The sequence below is a fragment of the Anolis sagrei genome, chromosome X (genome assembly GCF_037176765.1).
Source record: "Anolis sagrei isolate rAnoSag1 chromosome X, rAnoSag1.mat, whole genome shotgun sequence".
Taxonomy (NCBI): domain Eukaryota; kingdom Metazoa; phylum Chordata; class Lepidosauria; order Squamata; family Dactyloidae; genus Anolis; species Anolis sagrei.
Genome location: NC_090034.1, coordinates 95,391,637 through 95,411,307, shown reverse-complemented (window position 1 = coordinate 95,411,307; position 19,671 = coordinate 95,391,637). Strand labels below are relative to the sequence as shown.

General features: G+C 43.3%; 1 protein-coding gene across 1 annotated transcript in view; it reads left to right on the top strand.

Annotated features, from left to right (window-relative positions):
• The window catches only part of LOC132780158 (leucine-rich repeat and fibronectin type III domain-containing protein 1-like protein), a 151,518-nt gene that overhangs the window by 77,511 nt on the left and 54,336 nt on the right, over positions 1-19,671 (top strand). The window contains exon 2 of the mRNA XM_067460844.1: positions 6,547-6,724. The gene's annotated coding sequence lies outside the window, so the exon portion shown is untranslated. The remainder of the gene's footprint in view (positions 1-6,546; positions 6,725-19,671) is intronic.

Sequence of the window (19,671 nt, the reverse complement as noted above, 5' to 3'; positions counted from 1 at the left end):
CACAAGCTTCTCCCTCTTCTTGCAATAGGCTCACTGTTAACATCTGGAGATTCTTGGCTCTGCTGCTTTTCCTTCTTGCTGTCACTCCTTGCTCATTTGCATCCCCTTAAAGTATGCAAGCAGCAGCAAGTGTAAAGAGATGGAATACTAGGCTCAGAGGGCATTGCTCTTTCTGAGTTGGTGTGTGATTGGAGTTTGGAGACAAGGTTCAAGCAAATGGCCTGGGAGAAAGCAAGCCTGCTAACAAATACAAAGGGTACTGGGATTGCTACTGGGATTACTTAAACCTTTACTTACTTTACTTACTAAGGCAATCTCAAGTAGCCTGAGGATGATGGTCCTGTAAGTGTAGTGCCTTGACGTTGGGTCCGTAAGTGCCTGTGGAGCGCTATTCTTGATCCACATGTTCTCCCACAGTGAGGACATCATTTTCCAAGTGGAAGGCAGTCCCGGTGAGGATTGGCTTGACGCACCTTACTCTTGGTGCTTTCCCCCCTTTCATCCTCCATTCATGCCCCTTCAAATTCTGCAGCACTGCTGGTCACAGCTGACCTCCAGTTAGAGTGCTCGAGGGCCAGAGCTTCCCGGTTCTCAGTGTCTATGCCACAGTTTTTAAGGTTGACTTTAAGCCCATCTTTAAATCTCTTTTCCTGTCAACCAACATTACGTTTCCTGTTCTTGAGTTGGGAGGATAGTAACTGCTTTGGGAGGCAGTGATCGGACATTTGGACAACTTGGCCAGTCCAACGGATTTGATGGCATAGGAGCATCGTTTCAATGCTGGTGGTTTTTGATTCTTCCAGCATGCTGTCATTTGTTCGCTTGTCTTCCCAAGAGATTTGCAAGCTTTTCTGGAGGCAACACTGATGGAATCGTTCCGAGAGTTGAGTGTGAAGTCTGTAGTCAGTCCACGTTTCACAGGCACCTCCTCAAACCTTCCATCTCTTGGCTTTTTAGATGCCAGTAGATAGGTTGCCCCACTTTACTATTTCTAAATGCAGCTCGATGACCACTGATGATTATCATCATCATCATCTGGGATGGAAGCAAGCTGTTAAAGATCAGGAGGCATGCCAAGAGCCCATTCTGGCAGAAACTACCCCCTTCTTGGCCTCTCTCTCATGTCCCCCTTCCTCATCTCCCATTGACCTAACGATTCTCACTTGCAAGCCCTGACAAGAGAGGGCCGTGGGGCCTTCCTGCCCTCAAGAGTCATGTACTGCCACTATCAGACTTCCTGCCACTTCAGGCTGAACTTCTCTTGTTCAGATGGTTTGGCAGAATTCATCAGGAAGGAACCAAGCTTATAACTAGCCATGCAGAGCTTTTCCTGCTGAGTCGATGGGCTGCCTGACTTCCATTTGCCTGCTGGCTGCACAAAGGAATGAAAATAGATTATTTATGTCTTCTTTCAGCAGATCTGTGAGATCCCCTTGGAATAAAATCCACTTTTCTGATGGAATACATCACTGATTCTGCATATGAAGTTGCCTGCTGTTGTGTAGAACAAGCAGGCAACTAGCCTGGCCAGTTGGTTGAATCTGTCTCTCTTTTTTACTCAGCGGTGGTAAATAGATTGCTGTTTCTTCTGAGCAGCAGCAGGTGGCTCCTGTCTCAGTTGGATGGCAAATTCGGTCCAAGTTTAAACCCAGGTTTTAAAGTAACTCTCCAAAGTGCTGAACTTTCTTCCCAAGTTGCTTCAGCACTTTTGATAACTCCTTTCAAATTCAGATTACAAACCAGAGTAGATTCACCATCTATGGGATGGGATTGAGATGTTTGGAATCCTAGGACAATAAATAGTGTTCAAAGCAGGATGCCCAATCTCTGAGAGCTCAATGGATTACTCTCATTCTGATGGCATGTAACAAACAAACAGTATGAAAATGTTAAATGAATAATAATAATAATAATAATAATAATAATACTTTATTTATATTCTACCCTATCTACCCAAGGGGACTCAGGGTGGATCACAGTATACATACATGGCAAATATTCAATGCCATTTTAGACAGACAGGACAGAGATAGACAGAACAGAAAGGAGATATGTCTTGTCAATGCACCTTGAAGGTTGTGCTTAAATCCAGCCATAGGGAGGTACTGTTGCCTCATCCTCTATGGCGAAGAGCCATCAGGACTTCCTCCTTCCTTTTGGTTGCTGGGCATTTTCTGATCTTTATTGTGTCATAAAATGCCTACCCCACTTGTTTTAGCAGTACCTAATTTTTCTACTTACAGCTCTAAGCTGTTTTCGAACTGCTTAGGTAAACAGTGCGCTGGGCTGACAGTCAGGTACTCACACTGACCCAAAGCTTCAAACTGGCAACCTTTTGGTTGGTAGATCTTATCATTTGCTGGTGATTTACCAGCTGTGCTAGAGTCCGACCACAGCTGTGCTAAAACCCCTATTCAAACCTGTAACTTCAGATAGGCTAGGAGCCTGGTCCCCAGGCACTTGTACTCCATTAATGAAGCCATGTACAGAGTTACTACGTTAACAAGAATCCCAGGAGAACCAGAAAGTAAATGAGGAAGAAGGAACCTCTTTTTATCCTTCAGTACTGGACCTTTAGCAAGCTAGTGAGGGGCTTGGATCAAATGCACCAATTGAATGTGTCCAGAGAAGGGTAACCACAACCAGGATAATCAATCGTCTGGAAACCAAGCTTTTTCAAGGATGACTTGAGGAGCTGGGCATATTTAGCTTAGAGAAGAAATGATTGAGAGGTGACATGAGAACCATCTTTAAATATCTGAAAGCATGTTTTCTGCTGCTCCAGAAGTTAGAACATGAACCAAGGGATTCCAATTACAAGAGAAGTGATTCCAGCTAAACATCAAAAGGAACTTCCTTATTGTAAGAATTGTTTGTCACTGGAATAGACTGAGACTCTCCGTCTTCAGAAATTTTGAAAGAGCGGTTGGATGGAAATCTTTTAGGACGGTTTAAACTGTGTATTTTTTTGCATGGCAGGAGGTTGTACTGAATGGCCCTTGCAATGCTTTCCAGCTCTAAGACTCAATGATTCTATGAGGGTCATCTGGAAAGAAAGGTTACAAGATTTTTTTAAAATACCAATAATAAATATATTTTAATAAAACTTACATGGATTATAGCATAAATATTACATTATTTTTCCACATAATCACCATTCAGTTCAATAAATTTTGTCATCAGTGGTATGTGTTTTTGATGCCTGTGTCATAGAAGTTTCCCCCTGTCTTTTTCAGCCAGTTCATTACTTCGATTGTCACCTCGCTGTCATCGGAAAAGTGTTTTCCACCCAGGTGTTCCTTCAATTTAGTGAACAGATGATAGTCACTGGGTGCGGGATTAGGGCTGTGAGAGGGATGGTTTAAAACATCCCAACCAAATGAAGTCAACAACTCTTGTGTTGCAAGAGTGGTGTGCAGATGCGCATTGTCATGAAGGAGACAGATTCCTACCATCAGCATCCCACAAAGGTTTGTTTTGGATGGCTCTGTAAAGTTTCTTCATGGTCTTACAATATATTCCATATCCATTTTGTCACATGCTGTCTTGACATTGCATTCTCTCCATAAACTGAAACAATTTTGAAATAAATTGCAGCGGTGTTCATGCCCTTAGCATTTAGGTTATATTACAGCACAAACTTTGCACTTGGAGGGAAATGGAATGAGGACGCTCATCTCTAGCCTTCACCACAATGTCAGTTGATGAACTACTGACGACTAACACTGCTCTTTCACTTCCGTTGGCTACACAGCAATGATACCAACTTCCTCCAAGAAAATTTCCCATGAGAGCTATGTGCCGTGTAACCTTACTTTTCAGATAACCCTCGTATGAACTGTCAACACTGGTTCTAGAGAAGTGACGACCACTGGTTTGTTTGTTGGTTTGACTCAGTTCCCGCCTTTCACTTGGAATGGGCCTCAAGGCACTTGGCAAAAAGGTTTGCTGCTGGCAAGTGGAGATCTTCTCCCCTTTGCCAGGTAGTGGTTCATGCTGCCAATCTCCAGGACTCACAATAGGCTTCCTCTTCTGCCGTCCCACTATCATTTGGCTTTGAGACCTCCCAGCAGTTCCTTTTTCAAAACAGGGTTCACTTTCTATGGAAGAATCGGATTCTACTGCATTGTGGTCTTTTGCTACACAGTTGTGTAGATGGAGCAAAATATCAGCCAAATGAGGTTGGCTGGGGGAGATGTCAGGAAGCAAAAAATGCACCAGAAACTTGTGGTTCAAAAATAATTTCAGCTGAGCTGTTATTTCTGTTGTTTCCTCTTCCAACAAACCCATAGAAGATCAGACTGAATTTTTTTGAATGCCAGGCAGTTCACAGTTTGTATCCTACCTCTCCTGCAGATGAGCCTTAACCATAGGGCTGCTGAATCTCCAAGCAAGGATCATTGCAACCCCATATTACTTCTCTCCACTCTGTCCCCAGGTGTTGCCTTCTGACACAGTCCCTGATTTTGAATTGAGGATGCTGCTGAGAGGGATATAGTGGAACACTGACACCGAGCTGTGGTTGCCATGGCATTCGGGGTGTACCTGGCTCATTCTGTAAGGTCGTTCTGCTTAATTAGCTTCCAGCTACCACCCTTGAAACGAGATGCAGAGTGGAATGATCAAACAGGGAAGGCAGGCTTGAATGATCTATTAAGCCAAGTTAATAGGTGAGCTGTAGATACTGTAGAAGAGACCTCCTAAGGATCATGGAATAACCAACCTGCTGTCATGCAGGAATGCATAACTAAGGCACTGTTGAAAGATGCCCAACCCGACTTCTGATTAAAGACCTCCAAATATATCTTACAATAAAATATTCTTCCAATGCTGTTTCTTTTCTTCCACGTTGAGACAGTTGAAGGGTTTACAATTGCAAAAATCACCAGAAATAGCATCACAATGGTGCAATTATTCAAAAGCAATGCTGCCTGGAAGATGGCACATTAACCAATGATATGCCTCTGGTCCCTTGATTCTTAGATAGAATACAAGTCATTATGTCACTCACTACCTATGTGAAACTGTTAATTATTAGATACCCCTGACAATAATAATCTTACATCAATAATTTACTTACTTACTTAGTCGATCCCTCGTAGCCCAAGGATGATGGTCCTCCAAGTGTAATGTCTTAGCAGTGGATCCGTAGGTGGTGATGGAACCCTATTCTTATTTATTTATTTATTTATTTATTTATGGCATTTATATGCCACCCTTCTCACCCAGAAGGGGACTCAGAGTGGCTTACAAGATATATATACATGCAATATATTATATTATTAGCATAGCACAATATCAGTATTATATATTACTATATTGTACTATACCATTATATTGTAATATTATTAGTAATATTACTTATAATATAAAATATATAGTAATGTTGTATTATTAGTAGTATTATTATATTGTATTACATTATAATACTATAAATATTATATGAATATATATTATATTATATTATATTTATTATTATTTATTTGCTTCATTTTTATACCGCATTTTTCAGCCCTTAGCAGGCGACTCAATGCGGTTTACAGTGCAATTAAAACACGACAGTACAACAACAGGATCAGCGACGTTGATCCACAACAATTAACAATCAGACAGGACAAATCAACAAACAACATATATAGCGTCTCAATTGAAATCAGATCCGTTCTCATAGTCGTTGTGCCGTTCCTATGTTCCATTTACCGACTTCCTTAATTAGTTGCATTGCTTAGCCAAACGCTTGTTCATAAAGCCAGGTCTTGACCATTCTCCGAAACGTCAGCAACGAAGGTGCCTGTCTGATGTCTGCCGGCAAGGCATTCCATAGCCGAGGGGCCACCACTGAGAAGGCCCTGTCTCTCGTCCCCGCCAAGCGCGCCTGTGACGCAGGCGGGATCGAGAGCAGGGCCTCCCCAGACGATCTTAATGTTCTATTATATTATATTATTAGAACAGCACAGGAGACAAGATGGAACTGTCCTCCTGGTCCCTTCTTTCTTCACTCTGGCCAGAGCAGCAATTGGTGCTGAGGGGAGGGGCTCCCAACTGATGACATTATTCTTGATCTGCATGTTCTCCTTCAGTGAGGATATCAGTTTCCAGGTGGAAGGTGGTCCCGTTCAGGGCTGGCTTGATGTCCTTTCCTCTTGACACGTTTCTCCCTTTTGCCCTCCATTTGTGCCTCTTCGAATTCTGCAGCACTGCTGGTCACAGCTGACCTCCAGATAGAGCGCTCAAAGGCCAGGGCTTCCCAGTTCTTGGTATCTATGCCACTGTTTTTAAGGTTGGCTTTAAGCCCATCTTTAAATATCTTTTCCTGTCCACCAACATTACATTTCTCATTCTTGAGTTGGGAGTATAGTAACTGCTTTGGGAGACAGTGATTGGATATTTGGACAATGTGGCCTGTCTAGCGGAGTTGATGGCATAGGAGCATCGTTTCAATGCTGGTGGTCTTTGCTTCTTCCAGCACGCTGACATTTGTCCACCTGTAATACTATCGGTAATACTATGTCAACAATAACAGCAAGGGTCTCTTTTTCTTTTCAGGTGGAATGGCAGAGTTGGGTCCCATGGAGAGTGACTGCTGCATTGACTGGGGAAAGGCGAATCTGGGCAGGCATGAATCTGGGCTGTCAAGGAGAGCTGGAAGAAATGATCTAACTAATGAACATGGATCTGAGGAAGCTGAAGCACATCTGGCTGTGAACTTGGTGATTGCTTGAAAGTAAGAACACAATACTTGTCCTCTGTTTCAGTTGTTCAGTCTCACTGTGGGTTTTGGCTGCTGCTCCTCATAAGGGAACTAATGTGATGTGCCTTCCTCACATGTGTATGGACATGCCTAGTGTCCATACACACTAGACATGGATAGGTCCGCATCGGATAACTCGTAACTCGTTATAAATCCATTAAAATTACCTTTTTGAAGTGATTTCGAGGTATTTTAAAAAAACGGAAGTCCCTTTGCCTTTTCAAAGCTTTCTTCACCATTTTTGGAAAGAGAAAGGGAAGGGAGGTTGTGTTGAAGGGAGGTTGGAAGAAGAGGACGGCAGGCAAACAAGCAAGCAGAGAAGAAGGGCTGGGAGAAGGGCTGTTGCCTGCTGTGCCTGGCTGTCTGCCTTGCCACTTGTGTGTTGTTGCTGTTGGGGTTTGGGAAAGGTGGACATTGCATGGGTATTGGGGTTTGTGGGTGCGTGGTGTGGGTGGAAGGAGCAACGTGGAGGAACCAAAGCACACCAACATTTTTTCAAGTCCCAGCATTGTAGCAGGCCTCTCTGGCCTCAGTGTTTCTTAGTTTGTTGCACATTTCCTCAAAAGAACTAGATCTCCCATCAATTCAAGCCACTCTTTGTATACAAACTCTCCTTCCTAAAGTTGTAAAATCAGCTTCCAAGGCCAAAAGGTCTCTATGCTCTGGTTGTTCCTTGGTTTACTGTGCGTTGCCACAAAAGACACTACAAATCCCATACATTCAAGCCTCTCCTTCTCTAACTTGCAAAATCTGCTTCCAAGGCCCCAAAAGGTCTCTCTGTACTCTGTTTGATTTTTAGTTTGCTGTGTGTTGCCAGAAAAGACTACAAATCCCATACATTCAAGCCTCTCCTTCCCTAACTTGTGAAATCTGCTTCTGAGGCCCCAAAAGATCTCTCTGTGCTCTGTTTGATTCTTAGTTTGCTGTGCATTGCCAGAAAAGACCACAGATCCCATACATTCAAGCCTCTCCTTCCCTAACTTGTGAAATAAGCTTCCAAGGCCCCAAAAGGTCTCTCTATGCTCTGTTTGTTCCTTGGTTTGCTGTGCGTTGCCACAAAAGACACTACAAATCCCATACATTCAAGCCTCTCCTTCCCTAACTTGCAAAATTGACTTCCAAAGCCCCAAAAGGTCTCTCTGTGCTCTGTTTGATTCTTAGTTTGCTGTGCATTGTCAGAAAAGACCACAGATCCCATACATTCAAGCCTCTCCTTCCCTAACTTGTGAAATAAGCTTCCAAGGCCCCAAAAGGTCTCTCTATGCTCTGTTTGTTCCTTGGTTTGCTGTGCGTTGCCACAAAAGACACTACAAATTCCATACATTCAAGCCTCTCCTTCCCTAACTTGTGAAATCTGCTTCCAAGGCCCCAAAAGGTCTCTCTGTGCTCTGTTTGATTCTTAGTTTGCTGTGTGTTGCCAGAAAAGACACTACAAATCCCATACATTCAAGCCTCTCCTTCCCTAACTTATGAAATAAGCTTCCAAGGCCCCAAAATGTCTCTCTCCGCCATTAACTAAGCAATTTGGAAATTTCGGAAAGTTCTGAATTTTTTTTTTCCGGAAAAATTCAGAATTTAATTCTGAATCGAACCACTACATCTGAAACGAGTTTTGAACCATTTTTTTGGCTCAACCAAGCCTAATACACACCAGTAACAAATAATATCAGGATGTGAAGCTCCGAGTTTTGTCCCTTCCTGCCCTTCATATCTTCACAACACAGACCAGTTTATTCTCTCATTCTGCCCTACATCTCATAACAAATTAGCTTAGCACCTGCCTGCATCTATCTACTACAGCTTCCCTCAAGAGCTGTAGCTGAATTGAGTTGTTTTTTTGTTTTTTGGCTGAATGCAATTGCTTGCCTGTTTGCAGAATTAAATCAGGAGAACACGACAGTGAAAGCCAAATGGGATCCATGCATCAGCAAACCCCCTGCTGCAAATGCCACCAAAAAAAGGTCACCGAACCCAGGATGAAATCTGCCCCCAGGGCTGCGTTTTGTTTGCAAGCTAATTTGCATGTTAAGCTCATATGACTCAATCCACAACAGCACACCTACCTTGTTTGACAGCAAGTAATTAGACTGGGTATTTGGTGTTTTACAATTCTCCATGCTCGCAGCTCAATTTGGGTTTATTTCCTGGGTTTCAATTAAGACATTAACACATTTTGTGATTCAGAAAATTGTAAACAAACAAAAAAAGAGTGTGTGTTTTTCCAGCAGGTGAATTTGAAATATTTTCTATTATTCTTCTGTTATTGCTGTTGAGATGTGCATGTGTGTGTGAGAAAGAGAGAGAGAGAATTTGATATCTTCCTCTTTAGCTTACTTACTTAGGCGATCCCTTGTAGCTCAAGGATGATGGCCTTCCAGATGTGGTGTCTTGGCACTGGGTCTGTAGGTGGCTGTGAAGCCCTATTCTTGATCCACATGTTCTCCTGCAGTGAGGACATTGGTTTCCAAATGGAAGGCAGTCCCAATCAGGGTTGGCTTGACATACTTTCCTCTAGGCATGTTTCTCCCTTTCACCCTCTATTCATGCCTGTTTGAATTCTGCAGCACTGCTGGTCACAGCTGACCTCCAGTGAGAGCACTCAGGGGCCAAGACTTCCTAGTTCTCTGTGTCTATACCACAGTTTTTGGGGTTGGCTTTAAGCCCATCTTTAAATCTCTTTTTAAATGCACAGGAAAAAATCTGGTTCATGGGCCTCCTTCCTCTTTATTTTATTTATTACAGCTCTTTTTGAACCACCTGCCAGTCCTTCCCTGTCGCTGACCATGGCATATGTTCTGTATCAGAAACTAGAGCTGATGTGGTCTATCCAATGCAGTTTGCTGAATCAGCACCCCAAATAACCAAACTGAATTTAAAGTTGACCAAAATCTGATTCGTAACCCTTTTGGTACTAATGTTGGAGAGTGGTCCCTGGTCAAAGTGGTTCCTGTTCAAGTGGTTCCTGGTCAAGTCGTTCCTAGTAAAAAAAAAAAGATTGGGAACCATGGCTCTAGAATCTTTATCAATGTTATGGTGAAATTTTAAGAGCTGTGCAGTGTCATAATAATCATAATAACCTCACGATTGTGTTAAAAAAACGAGTATGGATCGTCGATGTTGCAATCCTAGGCAACAGCAGGATTGAAGTAAAACAACTGGAAAAGCTGACATGATATGAGGATTTAAAGATTGAACTGCACAAGCCAGTCAAGGTGGTCCCAGTGGTGATCGGCACACTGGGTGCAGTGCCTGAAGACCTTGGCCTGCACTTGAACACAATCGGCACTGACAAAATTACCATCTGTCAGTTGCTATAGGCCACCCTGCTTGGATCTGCACACATTATTCGCTGATACATCACACAGTCCTAGACACTTGGGAAGTGTCTGGCGTGTGAGCCAATACAACAGCCAAGAGAATTATTTTGTTTGCTGTGTACTAATCTTTTTGTGTTTCTAATAATAATAATAATAATAATAATAATAATAATAATAATACTTTTTTTCTAGACCACCCTCTCTCCCCGGGGGGACTCATACAAAAGGCAAACATTCAGTGTCTTGAAATGGGTACAAACACATCAAAATGATACAGGATAATGGATAGTAAAAACAGAAAACTTACAATGAAGGGATTAAGCATCGATATAAAAAATTAAACAGGAACAATCCACTAAGACATAAGGAACTAAAACATAAGTATACGTCACAATATACACCCTAAAAGCAAATTAAGAGACATTACATTAAAATGGCTGACACAGATGCTTCATTTAAGATGTATCATAGTAGTCATATAATACAAGTGGGTTAGCCAGCATTCCAATGGTCCTAATCCTCTTCCTCTCCATATGCTAAAGTGCATAGGTGCATTTTTAGAAGTTTCTTAAAGGAGAGGAGGGTGGGGGCTGTTTTTATTTCTTTAGGGAGGGAGTCCGAGAGACATGGAGTGATCATAGAGAAGGCCCCCTCTCTCACTCCCACCAACTGATCTTGTGATGGAGGTGGGACTGAGAGGAGGGCCTCCTCTGTAGACCACAGTGCTCATGATGGTCTATACAGGGGGATGCGATTTGACAAATAGCCTGAACCCAAATAGTTTAGGGTTTTATAGGTAATGACCAGCACTTTGTTTTTAGCCCCAGAAGTGGACCGGCAACCAGTGGAGGTGTCGCAGCATAGAAGTTGTCCTCTCAGATATGGCGCTCCCGTTAGCAATCTAGCCACCGATTTCTGCACTATTTGCAGACATTGCATGGCACTGACCCAAAGGTGTAAGGTATATTTCAGAGGAAGGAGTTGGCAAAACCACCCCTGAGGGGTTTTTTTGCCTAAGAAAACCCTATGGAATTCATGGGGTTGCCTTAAGTCGGCTGGTGACTAGAAGGCACGTACAAACACAAGCCCTACTGGATTATTTATGGTCTAGTCTGGCAGTTCAAAGATATAGACGTGACTAGGAACAGAGCGGGGAATAAGCGTTCCTATTAGCAACAGGCTTTGATCTTCTCCTTCCATTAGGATGAGAGATGGGTCACTCGTTTGCAGCTCAGGGATTTTTGTTTTGTTTTGTTTGGTTCTGCACTACATAATCCTAGAAAACCATCTTCCAGTGCAGGAGCAGGATGCACCTTGGCCTTGGGAGGTCATTATCTGGCCATCAAGATATACAGTGTTAGCCCTGGAATTGTGTGGTTAGAATCATTTTTAGAGGGCCATGCTTACTCTTTGGTGTGGGGGAATATAAATATAACAGTTACAAAAGGACTGCCACACTGTATTATAGATCTGCTGCTGCCAGGCCCGTAGCCAGGATTTCGTTTCGGGGGGGGCTGAATTTTTTTCAGGTTTTTTTGGGGGGGGGCTGAGTTTCGGGGGGGGGGGGGGGGCTGAGTCTGAGTGAAAGAGGGTCTATCCTAGCAAACCTTTTGTATCATTACCCCCATACCCCCATGCATATGGGATATATTGAGTATGGTGATCAGATCATGATATGAATAAACATAACAGTTTAAATAATGCACCAGTAAGGCCTTTTCGCGAACCACCATGAGAATTTCAGGGGGGGGGGGGGGCTGAAGCCCCTCAAGCCCCCCCCCCCCCCCCCCGGCTACATGCCTGGCTGCTGCACCCATCTTTTGTCAACAAAACTTGTCCTATACCAATGATGTGGGTCAGTATTTGATATTAAATGAAGTCTTGAAGAAGCTTTGAATAGCAGCCAGTTCCAGCTCAGCATACGAAGGGTTGGTGAAGTCCTAGGTTCATGATATGCTACACTGGACAACAATTGCATCTGCAGCTATACCCATCCTTGGACTTTTGGGAAGAAGTTCTGGATATTACCATGTATGCGTGTGTGTGCCGGGGGGGGGGGGGGGGTAGCATCTTGAAATTATATTTTCAGTCCATTATCATTACAAATTGAAATGTTCCATTATTTATTACTTATCATGTCTTCATAATTTGCTGGTCTTCATTGCTAATAGTTTTTATCCTTATCCCATGAACAAGTGGATTGTCCACCCACTCCCCCCCCCTTTTTAAAGCAGAAAATACCAACATTTTAAAAGATTGCATTAAAGGAACATGCGATGGCACGCTCAGACACTATAGCTGGGAAAACTATAGTGTCTGGCTTTACTCGGGGGCTATCTGTATACCTTCTGTTAAGATTAAGACCCTTTTAACACAGAGGCACTTTAGGCAAGGTGAAAAGATAACTAAATTAGTTTACTGAAAACAAGATGAATAAAGGGTTAACTCCACCTGGGACTAACTTAAAACATTACAAAAGGAGATTTTGCTGGCTGCAGTCATCTCTCTGGAGTCTTCTGCCTCTAATGCAAGGTGATGGTTTACAAGCTGTTGCTTATAAACTGTCTCAATCTTCTTTCTTGTGAAGTTTAAGCTGGTCAAAAGCTTCTGTTGTCTCTGGGACTGCTGGTATAAGAACAGGTGCTAAGGATGCCTGTTTAGGATTGCTCAGGCCTAGAAGTACTCAGACAATGCCCAAGCCTCTGATCACTGTAACTCTGCTGCAGAAAAAGAGGAGTCCAGCAAAAGAGCTCTATACAGGGAAATTGAATAGACCAACTAAGGCCGGCCTCTAGGGGTTTTTTTATGCTCCACCCAAAACTAATACAAAGGAAGGGAAAACCTAAACAAGGGAAATTTAAGCAGAGGAGAGGAAAAGGTAGAGCCAAGACTTCATAGAACAAAAAATTAGTGATCTAACAAAGTTGTGATGTTTCGTAGTTTTATATATAATTATCAAAATGGATCATGCGGCCACATTACAGCAGCGTATCGGGCACTCACTGCAGGTAGAGATTGCCCACAGGACAGCCCATTTGGTCCATGCCGTCTATGCAAATCAATGCGGGCAATCCTGATGGCTTCCATTCCATGTGCTTTTAGCACTTTAGAAATCAGGTAACATATCCTAGGCTCCTGAAATGATTTCTGATCATCTTCTCCCCTTCCCTCAATTTTTTGACACTGTTTTCAACAATTACATAATGAACAAGTCCCCCTGCATTGCGGTGTGGGCTCTTTAATTTTCCATTCATAAAAATGTATTAAAAGTGATTAAAAATGGGTGGGGGATCTCGTGGAATAAGGGCCTAAGGAAAAATGGTTGTCTTATTTGGGTTTTTCAGGTGTGTCTGTAAGGTTTCACTCTGGTTGCAGAACCAGAAGGAGGAGAAGGAGGAGGAAGAGGAAGGCAGAAGATGATCTCTTCTGAGAGAAAGGGTAGTCAATGGGCAGAAGCATCACACAAAGGCCAGTTGTCTGAAGCAAGGTCTATAGTAGGCATGGGCAAACTTTGGTCCTCCAGGTGTTTTGGACTTCAACTCCAACAATTTCTAACAGCTGGTAGGCTGTTAGGAATTATGAGAGTTAAATTCCAAAACACTTGGAGGGCTAAAGTTTACCCATATGTGTTCTAGAGGGAGACAAGCATGTTCTAGAGGGATTTCAGTATCTTGTGGAATTCCTTGACTAACACACCCAAGCACTGCCTGTTTAAACATGTAAAATGCTTAGGACCTTTCTTTCAGGCTCACCATCTTCACAGCGGATATAGAGGTTCAATCTTATGAGTGACTGCTCAAAAGCTCTGTCATTCCCTCCCTAGGGAAGCTAGATGGCTGTCTCCTTCTATCAGCATGTTTACATAGATTCTAGCAAGACTGTAGTGAGCACCAGTGTGGTACGGTGGTTTGAGTGTTGGACTCTGATTTTGGAGACCAGGGATCAATTCCCTGCTTAGTTATAAAGCCCACTGGATGCCTTTGGGTGAGGGACACACTCACAGCTCAAGAAAACTCCATGATTGATTCTCCTTTTTGACGTTAGTCATAAATGACTTGAGGGCACACAACGACAAGAAGAAAAAAGACTATGTAGTAGTACCCTTACTGAATACAGATCAGTTATAGATCCAAAATTCTAAGTTATGGATTCCTAACTGCAGTACTAAATACTGGCCAATAATAGTGATGGTGATGATGATGACAACGACAGTGATGATATGGGAAGCATACTTAGCATGCATTTGAATTCACTCTCCTCCCTTGCAGCTTCTGACGAAGTGCTCTTGGTGAAGCCACAAACTTGATATACTCATTTTTTATTTATCACACATTACAAGCTGCAGTGCATTTGCTTAAAAAGAGAAGCTGGCTATGCCACAGCCAGGCCTATTCCCCAAAGTGCTCCTCCTTTGATGCTTCTTCCTTCCGTGACACAGAAGTTGACTCTTGATCTGAAATCAGGGCCTTGCCCTGTGAAGGGAATCCTGAATGCTCCACAATTACCCAGGAAAAGTCTTCTGCAAGCACTTCCTACCTGCAGGCAGAACAGATGCAAAAATGTGATGTGCCATCCACAGTAGTCTTGCTTATCCAAGATAAACGGGCCAACAGAATGTCAGATAAATGAAAATGTTGGATAATACGGAGTTCCCTACTGTTACCCGTCCAACACGGAGCTAGACACCTAAAATACTAACAACAGGGACTCAAAATGTTAAGGCAAGGCAATACTTTGGGTTATAGCAGCCCAGCAGGAAGTGCTCAGATGCAGAAGAGGAGCATGACAATCACAAAGGGAAGGAGGGAGGATGCTTCCACTTCGGGTCCTGCCTGTTTCCCCTTTTCTCCCTCCTTGTCTTGCCTTTTTAACTTATTGGGAATGGAAAGAGAGTTAGGGAGCTCTCCTTTAATTGAAGGGGAAATGTTGGAGGAAAAGGAGGGCGTCAGATAAGAGCGTCGGATAAGATGGAATGTCAGATAAGCAAAACTCTACTGTAATTCAACCGAGGTATGGTCTCAGTTGGAGTTTTGCAAGGTGCTAATTTATATTATACAAATGAATGTAGGCCATCACAGTGAGTCTCTATAGGAATACCCACAAAGACATTCCAAAGATTCATGTCATTGTATTGATCTATACATTTTTAAAAATGTGGGTGTTTTTTTTTGTATTAGAAGAAGGCATTTGGCAAATCCAGTTGGGCTTTGCTGCTAAAGCAGGGGTCCTCAAACTAAGGGCCGAGGGCCGAACATGGCCCTCAACAATGGTCCTAAAGTGTAGATAGTGGACAAAGATGGAAAATAGGATCTCCATGAAACGAAAATAATAACGGAAGAAGGTCTTGGTATGATTTGTGATATAGGCCAAGGGCCAGAAGAGAGATGTGAAAAAGCTGAAAGAAGAACCTGCACGTGGCTGAGATGTCAAGTTGCGTTATTGAATGTGCAATGTGCCAAAAGCCCACTGACTCTTTTCAAACTGTGGGAGTTTGTGGATATATCTTAATTTAGCTGTTTCTCTTTCCAGTCTCTCTTTGAAGATTTTTTTTTTTGTTCAGAGACTGCTGTTTGGAGGTCTAAGAAGGAATGTTTAGGAATGCTGAAGTGTGCTGCAACATGTTTTTTTTTTTTTTTAAGAATTCACATTTTAAATTTCTGATTTGTATCCATGTATCCTTTGGTGTAAGGCCCTCTGGTGGTGCAGCGGGTTAAACCACAGAGCTGCCGAACTTGCTGACCAAAAGCTTTGCAGTTCGAATCCGGGGAGCAGGCTGAGCTCCCACTGATAAGCCCAGCTTCTGTCAACCTAGCAGTTAGAAAACATGCAAATTTGAGTAGATCAATAGGTACCACTTCTGCAGGAAGGTAACGGCACTCCGTGTAGTCATGCTGGCCACATGACTTTGGAGGTGTTTACGGACAATGCCAGCTCTTCGGCTTAGAAATGGAGATGAGCACCACCCTCCAGAGTCAGACACAACTATACTCAATATTAAGGGAAACTTTTACTTTTCCAGTCCTTTGGTGTACATATTGATCTATTTGCATACCTGGAGAAGCAGGGCTGAGAATGCAGGTAAAATACTCAAAGCACTAAAAACCTTGCTTACTTTGATGAGAAGCCTCTTTGCAATTTCTTTCTAGGTTTATGCTTTTCCTGTGAACATTCCCGAAATAGTAAAAATGGCTGCCAGAATTCCAAGGGATGGATGGTGGTTGGCTGACCCCATTCATCTTCAGGGTTTTTTGTTTTTTTTTTCTCTCTCTTCCTTTTTGTTCATTTGCTTGGCTCTGACAGCCAAATGTCAGGCTGCCAGTTCCACACATTTCGCAGCATAATGCTGTCTTGCCGAAAATCGATGCTGAAGAAATGCTTGTTATAAGCATACATTTCTGGCATGGCCTGAGCTGAACTCTGATATGCAAGGAATTCAGGAAGGGATCTCCCTCTGTCCAAGAGAGAAGGAAAAGTTAATAGTGGCTTCTGCTTAGGAATTATATTTCACTAATAAACAACATTTGAGGACCAGGAAGTGTTTGCTATCAGAGGATGTTCTTTTAGTACAGACCTTAGGCAATGTCTGATTACAAGAGCATCCTGTCTGATCTGTTGGGTTCATAAGAAAGGAATCTCAGCTTCTAATAAGCTCACAAAGAAATGGAAAATTCCTAACTCTCTAGCTTTCTTTGGTCTTCTGAGAAAACCGGCTTCTTATACAATCATAAAGTTGGAAGAGACCTTGTTGGCCATCCAGTCCAACCCCATTCTGCCAAGAAGCAGGAAAATCATGTCTTTGGGGCTGTAAAGGTCGACAGCAAGCTACACAATGGTCGGAAGCTCACTCTGACCCAGGCTAGCTTCGAACTCATGACCTTTCAGTCAGTAGTGATCTTAATGCAGCTGACTCCCATCCAGCTGTGCTACAGTCCTGGTGCTGTTGAATGGCTGTTGAATGGCTGTAGCAAAAACCCATTCAGCTACCAGAGTGGGAGATAGAATCATAGAGTTGGAAGAGTCCTCATGGGCCATCCAGTCCAACCCCTTTTCAAGGAGCAGGAAAATCACATTTAAAGCAACCCTGACAGATGGCCATGCAGTCTCTGCTTAAAAGCCTCCAAAGAAGCCGCCTCCACCACACTCTGGGACAGAGAGTTCCACTGCTGAACAGCTCTCACAGTCAGGAAGTTCTTCCTAATGTTCAGGTGGAATCTCCTTACCTGTAGTTTGAAGCCATTTTTTCGCATCCTAGCCTCCAGATCAGCAGAAATCAGGATATTTTGATTGGTGCTGTGCTGTCGCACGCTGGGCCTGTGCATAAGACTGTAGACAGGACATAAATTCTGTGTGCCCAACAGGACGCCGGGAGTGCCTCAGATTAAAGGCCCTTGGATTTCCTTAAACAGAGTCTTTAGATTGCTTAAAGGTTCAACAAAGTTCTTATTATTGAAAACAAACAGGTACTATTGGCTCTCTCTCAATCTTGTCCACAGGGAACAGGCACTATCTTCATAACTGTACACAACTAATGGGGAAATCCTTAACTTCTAATCTGGGCAGTCTGTCTTTGCCTCTGTTGGCGTGGAGCCCCTGCACCCGGTACCAACTGCTTCTGGCTTCCGCGAGTGACCCTTACCAAGCAGAGCTTTGTAGACCTCCAGGGAAAAAGGAGTTCTGGTTTCCGTGATGGCTGGCTGAAGTGCTGTGGGACCGGATTCCCTCAGCAAAGGAGCTGTAAGACTGTAAAATCCTCGGCCAAGCTATGGGGCCTTTCTCCCTGGCCAAGCTGTAGAAGACGAAGTTTTCTACAGGAGCTCTTAGTTTTATGTCCTGCATGAAAGGCTTCTCTGTGTGGACTGACCCAAAATGGCTCCTATTCCCTCCAAAACCCAAAAAAGGGGGCGGGACCAGGGAACCTAATGATAATTGACAGGTGGCTTGCCCTATGATTGCAGCCAAAAGAAGCCACCTATCTGCAGAGTCCTTGAAACTTAGGACTACAACAAACATTCAATGCAAAGCAAACAAAATTGGAGCTCCTGGTACAGCTGTACCTGCACAGGTGCGCTAGGTTGAATAACCCCTTGAACCCTATTCATAATGTGCATAACATAATGCATGTGCTGCATCCTGAGTTGCACATGTGGATATCATTAACAGGATTCTACAGCCCTACCATGAAAGACCGAACACGAAAGAAGTGAATCCTTCTGTAGGAAAGTTGCAAAGGTTATGTGAACTGAATGGAACAATTGTATGTGGAAACTGAGACCCACAACTATTCTCTAATCAGTGGTTTGCAATCTTTGGTCTGGATCAATGATTCCCAACCTGTGGTGCGTGGACCACTAGTGGTCCACAAGAACTAAAATATGGTCTGCGGCCTCACTGTTACTACACTGTTGCAACGAGACTGAGTTTTAAATAGCCTCTGAGTGTCTGTCTATATATGTTGTGTGTCTATGGCATCGAATGCTTGCCATGTATATGTACATTGTAATCCGCCCTGAGTCCCCTGCAGGGTGAGAAGGATGGAATATAAATACTGTAAATAAATAGTAAGATAGAGGATGGGAGGAGGAAGAGATGCAAAGAGGTGGCAGGCACCATGTCCTAACTACAGTTCTACTAGGAAGTGAAACAAAGCTGCAAAACTATCGCTTTGAATGGCAAGCAGCTTCCTATGCTTATTGCCCCCCTCCCCCTCCTCAATTACTGACTGGCTGTAGCAATGGACCTGTGTGAGAGAGAACACAGAATGTTTATATAGAATGTCGGTCCTTTTTGTCTCTTTAACCCCAGACGAGATACCTGAGGTCCATTGAGCATCTGTCCCACTTTGAGTCCTCTAGCCAGTGTACCATGTGCCTTCACAGGTGGCTTCTGGTGGAACCATCTGGGGTCCATGCGCACTGATGCAAAATACATGCCCTGTGGGTAGTGCCACATGCTCCCAATGCCTCTTTGGCAGTGATCCAGAGGAGGGCATTTAATGATGGCATGCTCTTCCAATCAAACCCTTGACACACGGGAGCTGTCCTTGGTGTCTGGCACAGGTTGAAACATATTTATTTGAGCCTGCCTGCCTGCCTAACTCTTTATGCAACCCAACAGCTAGTTCGTCGACTTCAAAAGGAATTCATGTATTGTCTTCCCTTGTTTTGTGTCGCATGTATATTTTACATTTTATTGATGTAGGCTGCTTTGAAATTTCAGGATATAAGCAATACATCTGTATGTGTGAATAAATAAATGCCGGGCGCATTTATTCACCTTTTCCAATGACGTTTCGGGTTTAATGCAGCACCTTTGCCCTTGCCTTTCTTCCCAAACTTTCATAAAGAACCAATTTGCCTGGGATACAAGTGCACCAATTACACGGGATTGCCGTTGTACGAGGGTTGAATGAAAAGTAATGCTTCCACCTTCGTAACTCTTCAACTGATGGCTGTACTGGTATGCAGCAGGTACTGGCTTGTTCAGTAGACTCTCCTCTACAGTTCCATTTTGGTGGGAAGCCTTAGCATTGAACGGTTGTGTTGGTAAAGTGCAAAGTATGGAACCCTGTGCAGACGGTCAGTCCATGAGACTTAAGCAACGTGC